Genomic DNA, 11417 nt, shown 5'->3' with positions numbered 1-11417 from the left:
AATGCATTAATTCTGAAAATCTTCTTCTCTGCTCCTGGGTATTGTTTAAACAAACTAAGTGCATGGTTATGATAAGCAAAGATGCCTCTTCCTAAATTTTGAAATTCATGGCCCCAGGGTCGGGGGTTCTGGTGAAGGAGATGGGGGCTCTATTGATTATATAGTGAAAAAGCATGATTTCTTTGAAAATAGTTTATTTTGCTCCTGGTTATAAAGCAAAGAAAGCAAGTGTATAGTTATGATGAGCAAGAGTGCTTCTATCCAGAATTGTGAGTTTCATGCCCCCTGGGTAAGATATTCTGATGTAAGGGTGGGGTTTTATAAAACAGTGAAAATGCATTATTTATATTTAATAATCCCCTCTGCTTCTTGTGTTGAGCACAAAGGCTCAAAGAGCTAATGCTACGGGCATTTGTGGTTTGTGTGTAAACTTTAGAATATGGGCTATATCTCAAGAACCCCTTGGCCGATTTTTGTCAAATTTGTCAGAGTGTCCTTGACTGAAGGGCTCTCATTTAAACTAAAACAAGGAATGTGACCTTAAACAAGAGGAGATAACTTGGAAAATAAAACCAAAAGCTAAAAAATCTTCTCAAGAACCATTGGGCAGATTATCACCAAATTTACATACAAGAATAGGATATGTTGTAGATTAAAAGTTGCTCAAGGCATCACCCTGGGGCAAAGGGTGCGGTCTCGAGGTCACTTCAAAGTTGACCAAAAATTATGTTTTGTTTGATAAACTTTGATATTTTGCTAACTATAAGGATTAGGATAGTGAAATCTTGTCAATATTGATGCACCTTAGGACCTCATATCATGTTGACTCAAAAGTAGGTCAGTGACCTCCTTTTTAAATTTTGCAGGCATTCGTTTTCAAATTGATCATCAAACTTTGTCAGTTGATGCATCTTGGGTCCTAGTAGAACGTCAACTGAAAAGTAGGTCACCTTTACCTCCTTTTTTGAATTTTCCAAAACATTTAAGGTCATTATTTAAGGTACTGTGAGGATTAGAATCGCCAAACCTTGTAAGTTGATGCATCTTGGAACCTTAAAACACATTTATTAAAAAGTAGGTCACAGTGACCCACTTTTTGAATTTTGCAGACATTGGTTTTCAAATAGTTTCAGAGGCATATTTTGGACACTTCAGGACCTATTATCATCAAACTTTGTCAGTTGATGCATCATGGGTCTTATGAGAATGTGAACTGAAAAGTAGGTCACTGTGGCCTACTTTTGAAATTTTATGGCTGTATTTAAATATTTCAGGTATTAATTGGCTAAGAATCATCAAACTTTGTCAGTTGATGTATCTTTGGTCCTCAGACTAAGTGTGTCAAAGAATGAATCCTCATAACACTGCTTTCTCGCCCCTTTTAAATGCAGAATTTTACCTTTTCAAATCAGAACATTGTTATATTTTAGCTTAAGTCTTCAAGCATAGTCTGTAGAGATACTCATAAAAGATTTTTTGGGGAAAGAGACTTTCAATATATACATTATATCGATTAAATAAAATCGTATACTTCACTGTAAAATCCCGGTTTCGCCATTACAGCTAGGTAGGTCATTGTATTATTTGAATGAGAAGGCGGAGCGTCTCTCAAGCGTGCGATTAGTATGAATACATTAGCATGCGTTCGAAGTGTACTAAGTTTTATGATTAACTGACACCTAAAAAGTCTTTTTCATGCTAGAGACCGACAAAATATAAGCATACATTTTTAATTTGGCTGGCTTAACTTTGATTTCTTTTCTGCTTAACTTACGAGTCATATTTGAAATGATTTAATTACTAGAAAATCGTTAAATTATTTATATATTAAATACACAATGGAATTTGGAAACAGAACGTATAACGAAGGATATACTATTTTTCACACTTTAAAGAAGCCTTTTTTTTGAAAAAGAAATGATTAATCCGTTGAAGCTTATTACGTACATAATTAGAAATTGTTCATACATATATATATATAATTTTGCAAAATCCGAGTGCTACAACAAATACACGTAGGCGGTTGAATTATGATATAAAACTAAACTCGGTGTATAAAAAATAGATAGTTAAGACAGTGAAAATTTAAACGTTAATTAAACGTCAGTATAACGTCAGTATCATCGCTGGTGGATAAAGAAACATCCGTGTCAGTGTACTTTGTACAGTCCAAATTGCATTGCTTCAAAAAATCCTGTTTATTCACGCCAGACAAGTTAATATGATCTTCCTCAATTAGGAATTCATTAATTGTCGTAATCCACTCCTGTATTTTTTGATTTTAACAAACTCTCTCCCTGTAGTAAGATAAGTAATAAATCACTCCGAGGTATTTAACGCCCTTTTTCATTCGACTGATTTTTTTTTTTTTTACTAATATCTAGATCGGACATGTGAAAGGGTCATACAAATGCATGTTCTTGCTTTTAAACATTATGCTTTAAAAATACCTGCGAACATGGACTTTCTTTTACATGAACTAAAAAAAAAAAAAAAAAAAAAAAAAAAAAAAAAAAAAAATTGTAAAATTTTGTGGTGCCGATGTAAAAAGTTATAGCATTTGCTTCAGAAGAAACCTGAAGCTTCCTTCTATTCAAATTAGGGGTGCTTTTTGTGCAAATGTATTCATCCAGTGACTTTTCATCCGATACACAGGTTTTTTGAGCGCTCCGTACTTCAATTTCTTTCCCTGAAGGTTTCTTCTATTGGAAGTATGCATTTGTGCACTTGTAACAAAAATTTATTTTTCTAAAGATATGATGAATTGGTGTTTTTCAAATAACGGACTTTAAAATTAATGACAGTTTTAACTGAAAAAAATCTTTCATATCTTCCAAGGCAATGAACGGAGCACCGATGTATATTTAGGAACAAGGGCAAATGTATAATATATACCCACAGTAATTTAAATTTTAAAATTCTGGCCTGGAGGTTATAAAATTTTTTGAGTACATACTCCGTTCTCAAACTCATATTCCATTCTCCGATACCATAAACATACTCAAAATTTATATACAACTTAGAGTGGAATTTTGGAGCATGAGTATGGTTTTGGAGTACGGAGTATGAGTTTGAGCACGGAGTGCGTACTCAAAAAGAGTTTTATATCCTCCAAGCCTGTATTTATGAGACACAAGCAGTAAGTGCAAGCTATATGCTACAGGACTGCAATATAAATTGATATATAACCCCCCCCCCCCCCAAAAAAAAAAAAAATCAAACAAAATCGACTGAAAATATTAACTCAACTTAATCATAAAAAAGTTTTCTCCCAGAATTTTAATTACCCATTTGAAAAATGATTTGACCATCGATAGGTCGCAGACACTAGACACAATGTCGCTTAGATGTGCTCAAAGCGTGGAAGTGAATAGATTTGAGTCACGTGTTCAGTGCTTTGTTTTTCATGAGGTCAAAGACGGGTTGAAATTTGTAAATAAGGTGCCTTTACTATGGAGACAAGCACCAGTGATTTTGCACCTTTTAGGAAAATAACAAATGAGCGCAAGACTGTTTCAATTTCTTTCATGAATGTAAATGACTAGTGTAACTCTTTACATTGACCGTATTTACAACAACTTGAAACATCCATGCGCTCATATAAAAAATGGGCTTGCAAAACGGGGGTGTGGCCTACAGTCTATGTTTGTTTGTTTGTATGTTGTTTAACGTCCCTCTCGAAAATTTTTCACTCATATGGAGACGCCACCACTTGCCGGTGGAGAGCTGCAAATTTTGTCCTATACTCGGCACTTACGGCCATTGAGCAGTGAGGGATCTTTTTCGTGCCAGCACCTTCTGCGACACGGGACCTCGGTTTATACGGTCTCATCCGAAGGACCGGTCTCCACGTCCCGCAGTGGGATTCGAACCCGCGACGTAAGGATCAACTCCTTACTTCGCGACTCTAGAGCAGACGCTCTAACCACTGCGCCACGCGGGCTAAAGTCTATGAGAAATCGATGTAAACAACATACCCCTGCTATATTAATCACATAAATACCTAATTACAGCGCAAGGAAGTAAAAAATGAAATTGAAATTAATAAACTACAATGTTTGATGGAAAGATTGAGGCAAAAATGTTTAGAAAATCTTTAATTTTTTTGTAAATTATGGGGGGGGGGGGCAAAATTGGACGTTTAAACGATTCATCCTTTAAAGTGGTCTCTGTGACCTACTTTTAGAATTTTATGGATATATTCAAATACTTAAACACTAATTGGCCTAGAATCGTCAGCCTTTGTCAGTTTATGCATTTTGGGTCCTTGAAGTATTATTAAGATAATAAAAGGTTTAGAATCATCGAACTTAGTCAGATTAGGAATCTTGGGTTATCAGAGTATTCTAACCAAAATGTAGGTCAAATTGACCTACTTTAGGGATTTCAAGGCTTCAACTAAATTATATAGGATACTAAGAGGCTTCAAATAGAAGTGATACATTGTACAATTTATCAGAAGATCCATTCAAGGTCCTTGGGGCTCTTGTTACATGTAGTTAACAACTCTGCATGGTTAACATCTGTCTTTTCTCAGAAAATACAACACAATATATATGCTTTAACTCTTTTTGCATTTCTTTAAAAATTCAGTTTCAGACTTTAATAACATATGCAAAGGTAAATAACAGCAACCCCCCCCCCCTTCACCGAAAAAGTAAAATGTTGTATTACAAGATGTAAAATGCATATTATCTATAACACAGACAAATAGTACTCTAATTTAATGCTTTCTTGTATCAAGGACCTTTAAAGATATTAAAAACAATACTAAAATGCAAGAATAAAAGTTTTTTTTATACTACACAGTATTTGTCTGAGAAACAAAACAACACTCTATACACATACACAATAAACAAAGAAACATGAGCCACATAGCTCAACTGAGTTACTTTGGTCCTGTTTTCTTCAGAATATTTTAAATCAAAAAAAAATTATTTCTTCATTCTTATGAAAACAATTAGCCCCTGTATAGTTTTTACACTTGGCCAAATGCATCATGATAAGTCTTGGCCCTACTGTTCTTGAAAAGAATATTGTTCAAGATTTTTTTCTTTATTCCCCAGCAAAACTTGGATCCCCCATTATGATTCCACCCTAAGGGTCAAGATTCAAGCGAAGTTAATTTTGCACTACCCTGAGGATGCTCGACTAATCAATTACTATGTAAAACTGACCTTCTATTTTAGTCCCAACATACCCCTTTGTGCTTTGATTTAATGATCAATTTAAAATCTATGCTACATCAAAAAACTTTAAATTCCTGTATATTTCCATGTTGAAGTTAGATCCCCATCTTGGACCTACACTACCCAGGGTTCTCCACATTTGAAAATTTAACCATGGAGGAAGCTGTGCGAAAGCAAAATGTGATTGAAAGCACGAACACGTGTAAGACTCTCTTAACTTCATTAATCAATGATCAATTGTAGCCTACCCATGGTCGCCACAATTTGAAAAATTTAGAATTCACACTATCCTTTGTCATAAACCTTTCATCTATTTGGCCAAGAGGTTCTTCCAAAGATTTTTAAATAATCCCTTCCCCCAACCCATTTTTGCCCTTCTTGATAATCTCCTCTTGGAAGGGGGAACCAGTGGTTCTCAAGAAGAAGTCTGAAATGATTACAGTTTATAGACAAACAGATGCTGCACAATGGATGATCAGAAAAGCTCTCTTGAGCTTACAGCTTAATCTGAGAAGATTAAATTCTATCATTTCTATGTAAAAATAATTCAGTGAAGATCTCTTTCTTTACACATCTCAACATCTGTGTAGGCCAAACAAAAAATACTCTCAATACATGAGCGGTGATTCTGCAACTGGTAGAGGTGTCATTTATTGCCAAGCTCTGAAAAAAAAATTAACTCACTTCAGTGCATATTTCAAAGTTTAGAGCAAGAATTGACTAAAAATATTTCAAAAACGTTTTCTCTTAAAATATTTTGGTCCCCATCTGATTTTAAACTTCAATTTAAACAAAATGTACAGACCTTTGAACTTGAAATTGGTAAACTATACCTGTTTAGCTCTTTTATGGGCGTCCTATCAAGACTGCCCTCTTCTGGATTCAGATGTTGGTATAAATTAGGTTTTAACCAATATTTGGAGTTGACCTTGACCTAAATGGTGCTTTTTGATCTTCGAATAAGAAGAAACAATACATGATTAGCAATATAAATAGAAACTTCTGTGATTATCATCTTGTAACTTTATATATAAATTAAAAAATTATGAAATTCAATGCAAGTTGTTAACTTCATTACAAACATTATTTGTTATATCTGCTAAGTTCACAATGTGATTTAAAGCCAAGGACAATGAAAATCAATTCGCTGTAAGCATCAATTCATTGTAAGCATGTTCACATTAACTGTGTTTTACTGTACTGACCTTTGGACTTGAAACTGGTGCTTTAATTCATCATCTTTTATCTTGCAAATCCAATACACAGAGTAGTTTCTTTCAAGCTGACATCAGTCTTGGCCTTTGGTCTTTGACCTTGACATTGGAAAACATATATATCTGTATAAGTAATTCCATTATGTATGATTGCTGGTTTCCTTTTTGTTAAAACAATTATAAATTTGAAATGCTTGTAAATGAAGTGTACCACTTTCGGCTGCACATTCCTAATTCTGCAAATGGTTATCCATACTCATAATCCCCAGTCAGCATGCGTCAATCTAAAATACTATTAATAATTAATACATTTGTAATATACATGCATAAGTCATATATATGTGTATCTGCAAATAATATAAAAGGATACATGTACATGTATATTTAAATTTTCAAGAAACTATATTTTTTTCAATACAAGAAATTGCACAAACATTGTTTGCTACTATAATTATTTTTTTAATTAATAGGAATACATGTATTAAAAGCATCTTTTCATAAAAAGACATAATTATAAAATTCAAGATTAATGTATTTGCCCAAAATTACATGAAGTAAAGGAAAACCTACCTACATATCTATCACCAGTCTTGGACAGTTTAATATGTTGATGGTTCAGTACACACAAATCACTAGCTGTTACTTGGTACTAAAAAGAAAAAAAAATGTATATATTAAATGATATGTTTAAATTTTAAATTGCAAAAATATAATGCAGTAAGTGTTGTAAATTATCCGTATATAGCAGGATGAAGCCCCCCTTCCAATTTAGCCCCAAAGTTCTATATATTTGAATGAGAGTAAACAAATTTCTTTGAAATGTATTGTAAAACAACTTGATTCTAAATGCAACTAAAATACCATATTTCTTTATGTTCGTAACTGCATAAAAAAATTAAAGAGCCGTTTATTTTAATTGTGTAACAAACGTGTCGATAGACAAATTCGAATTTCCTCGATGAAATCTGCTGAATGTCTTAGATTGTTGGAATATGCTGTTCATACGATTTATTCCAAATAACCATTGCGTAAAATAAATATTTAGAACAGCAAACTAAGCTATTCATAAAGATTTATAATGGAAAAATCACTGAACTTACCTTACTTGCCAGCTGAGATGAACGGGAAGGCTGGAAACCCAATACACATTTTAGCGGTTTTTCAGTGTTAGGGAAGCGCTTACATATTATCATACTAAAGCGAATCATGACTGTGCTTGGAAGTCATACATCCTGGCGCAATGCAATCATGACTTCAAATCTTGACTGCGTTTGAAGAAATACATCATTGACGCTTGAATAAATCATGACTGCGTTTGGAAGTCATACATCCTGGCGCAAGGCCAGGATTGACGCTTGAAGAAATCTTGGCTGCGTTTGAAGAAATACATCCTGACTTGGCCAGGATTGACGCTTGAAGAAATCTTGGCTGCGTTTGGAAGTAATATATCCTGGCGCAATGCAATCCTGGCCGACCAAGATAGGATGGGCATATGTTGTCAATCCTGACTTGGTCAACATTGAATCATGACCCGACCAAGATAGGATGACCATGTTATCAATCCTGACTTGGTCAAGATTAAATCATGACCTGGCCAAGATAGGATGGTCATGTTATCTTGACTTGGCCAGGATAGGATGGTCATGTTATCAATCCTGACTTGGTCAAGATGACCGGCCAAGATAAGATGGCCATGTTATCAATCCTGACTTGGCCAAGATAGCATGGCCATGTCATAAGTCTTGACTTGGCCAAGATATGATGGCCATGTTATATGATGACCACGACCAAGATAGGATGGCCATGTTATAAATCCTGACTTGGTCAAGATAGCATGGCCATGTTATAAATCTTGACTTGGCCAAGATAGGATGGCCACGTTATATGATGACCGGCCAAGATAGGATGGCCATGTTATCAATCCTGACTTGGCCAAGATAGCATGGCCATGTCATAAGTCTTGACTTGGCCAAGATATGATGGCCATGTTATATGATGACCACGACCAAGATAGGATGGCCATGTTATAAATCCTGACTTGGTCAAGATAGCATGGCCATGTTATAAATCTTGACTTGGCCAAGATAGGATGGCCACGTTATATGATGACCGGCCAAGATAGGATGGCCATGTTATCAATCCTGACTTGGCCAAGATAGCATGGCCATGTCATAAGTCTTGACTTGGCCAAGATATGATGGCCATGTTATATGATGACCACGACCAAGATAGGATGGCCATGTTATAAATCCTGACTTGGTCAAGATAGCATGGCCATGTTATAAATCTTGACTTGGCCAAGATAGGATGGCCACGTTATATGATGACCGGCCAAGATAGGATGGCCATGTTATCAATCCTGACTTGGCCAAGATAGCATGGCCATGTTATAAATCTTGACTTGGCCAAGATAGGTTGGTCATGTTATCAATCCTGACTTGGTTAAGATGATGAAAATCATGGCTTGGTCATGTTTGAAATCTTGACATGGTCATGATTACCATCCTGACCGGCCAGGATTGATTTACAATGAAATATATAGAACATGACATGGGGGTCCCCTATGGCTTTCCATAGATTTTCATCATCTTAACCAAGTCAGGATTGATAACATGACCAACTTATCTTGGCCAAGTCAAGATTTATAACATGGCCATGCTATCTTGGCCAAGTCAGGATTGATAACATGGCCATTCTATCTTGGCCGGTCATCATATAACTTGGCCATCCTATCTTGGCCAAGTAAAGATTTAGATAACATGGCCATGCTATCTTAGCCAAGTCAGGATTGATAACATGGCCATCCTATCTTGGCCGTTCATCTTGACCAAGTCGGGATTGATAACATGACCATCCTATCGTGGCCAAGTCAAGATAACATGACCATCCTATCTTGGCCAGGTCATGATTTAATCTTGACCAAGTCAGGATTGATAACATGGTCATCCTATCTTGGCCGGTTCATGATTCAATGTTGACCAAGTCAGGATTGACAACATATGGCCATCCTATCTTGGTCGACCAGGATTGCATTCCGCCAGGATATATTACTTCCAAACGCAGGCAAGATTTCTTCAAGCGTCAATCCTGGCCTAGTCAGGATAACATTGCGCCAGGATGTATGACTTCCAAACGCAGTCATGATTTATTCAAGCGTCAATCCTGGCCAAGTCAGGATGTATTTCTTCAAACGCAGTCAAGATTGCATTGCGCCAGGATATGTGACTTCCAAACGCAGTCATGATTCGCTTTAGTATGATAATATGTAAGCGCTTCCCTAACACCGAAAAACCGCTAAAATGTGTATTGGGTTTCCAGCCTACCCGTTCGTCTCAGCTGACAAGTAAGGTAAGTTCAGGTGATTTTTCCCTTATAAATCTTTATGAATAGCTTAGTTTGCTGTTCTAAACATGTATTTTACGTAATGGTTCTTTGGAGTAAATCATATGAACAGCATTCCAACAATCGAAGACATTCTGCAGTTTTCATGGAGGAAATTCGAATTTGTCTATCGACACATTTGTTATACAATTAAAATAAATGGCTCTTTAATTTTCTATGCAGTTAAGAACATGAAGAAATATTTTATTTCATTTGCATTTAGAATCAAGTTGTTTTACAATACATTCAAAAGAAATTTGCTTACTTTCATTCAATTATAGAACTCTGGGGCTAAATTGGAAGGGGAGCTTCATCCTGCTCTATACAGATAAATTACAACACCTACTGCATTATATTTTTGCAATTTAAATTAAACGTATCATTTATGTACATTTTTTTTCTTTTTAGTACCAAGTAACAGTAATTTGTGTGTACTGAACCATCAACATATTAAACTGCAGATCCATACCGACCTAGACTGGTGATAGATATGTATAGGTAGGTTTTCTTTTACTTCTTGTAATTTTGGGCAAATACATTAAACTTGAATTTTAATTATGTCTTTTTATGAAAAGATGCTTTTAATACATGTATTCATATTGATTTAAAAAAAAAGGTAATTAGTAGCAAACAATGTTTGTGCAACTTCTTGTATTGAAAAAAATATAGTTTCTTGAAAATTTAATTATACATGTACATGTATCCTTTTTTATTATTTGTAGATACATATATATATATATATATATATATATATATATATATATATATATATATATATATATATATATATATATATATATATATATATATATATATATGACTAATGCATGTATATTAAAAATGTATTAACTATTAATAGTATTTTAGATTGACGCATGCTCAGCTGACTGGGAACTATGAGTATGGAAAACCATTTTGCAGAATTAGGAATGTGCAGCTGAAAGTGGTACACTTCATTTACAAGCATTTCAAATTTATAATTGTCTATATATACTTTCTGTTTGTTTTAACGGAAAGGAAACCAGCAATCATACATAATGGAATTACTTATACAGATATATTTTATGTTTTCCAATGTCAAGGTCAAAGATCAAAGGCCAAGACTTTTGTCAGCTTGAAAGAAAACACTTTGTGTATTGGATTTGCGAGATAAAAGATGATGAATTAATGCACCAGTTTCAAGTCCAAAGGTCAGTACAGTAAAACACGGTTAATGTGAACATGCTTACAATGAATTGATGCTTATAGTGAATTGATTTTCATTGCCCTTGGCTTTAAATCACATTGTGAACTTAGCAGATATAACAAAAAATGTTTGTAATGAAGTTATCAACTTGCATTGAATTTCATAATTTTTTAATTTACATATATAAAGTAACAAGATGATAATCATACAAGTTTCTATTTGTATTGCTAATCATGTATTGTTTCTCCTTATTCGAAGACCGAAAAGCACCATTTGGGTACATACCTCTAATTATTTTTAGAATCGGTAGGGGAAGAAAGTAGTGCAGAAAAAATTACAAGTTCCTTAATTTGCAGACCTGAATAAAAAAAACTGTGATAATGTATTAAACGGAGCCTCATGCTTGTTGATAAGGAGTATGTTCCCTTGCAAAAAAGCTTGGCAGAT

The 11417-nt window shown here is 34.6% G+C and overlaps 1 protein-coding gene and 2 long non-coding RNA genes across 4 annotated transcripts in view; 1 reads left to right on the top strand and 2 right to left on the bottom strand.

The window, feature by feature from the left end:
* LOC133205042 (uncharacterized) overlaps positions 1 to 11417 on the top strand; it is a 202746-nt gene that overhangs the window by 84381 nt on the left and 106948 nt on the right. The gene's annotated exons all lie outside the window — the stretch shown is intronic.
* On the bottom strand, positions 4649 to 6497 carry LOC133206399 (uncharacterized). Its single transcript, XR_009723761.1, has 3 exons — positions 6395 to 6497; positions 6023 to 6142; positions 4649 to 5852 (listed from the first exon to the last, which is right to left on the bottom strand). It is a non-coding gene; the product is annotated as an uncharacterized LOC133206399 (long non-coding RNA).
* LOC133172258 (uncharacterized) lies at positions 6647 to 7685 on the bottom strand. 2 transcript variants are annotated; one of them, XR_009718923.1, is made up of 3 exons: positions 7504 to 7685; positions 6974 to 7052; positions 6647 to 6687 (listed from the first exon to the last, which is right to left on the bottom strand). It is a non-coding gene; the product is annotated as an uncharacterized LOC133172258 (long non-coding RNA). The 2 variants fall into 2 exon arrangements; XR_009718922.1 differs by having other exon boundaries at positions 6652 to 6695.

The sequence above is a fragment of the Saccostrea echinata genome, unplaced genomic scaffold, assembly GCF_033153115.1.
Source record: "Saccostrea echinata isolate AGI-Se365-2 ecotype Australia unplaced genomic scaffold, CSIRO_AGI_Sech_v1 ptg000054l, whole genome shotgun sequence".
In the NCBI taxonomy this organism is placed as follows: domain Eukaryota; kingdom Metazoa; phylum Mollusca; class Bivalvia; order Ostreida; family Ostreidae; genus Saccostrea; species Saccostrea echinata.
Note: the sequence above shows the minus strand (reverse complement) of the source record. Positions and strands in the feature narration are given on the sequence as shown.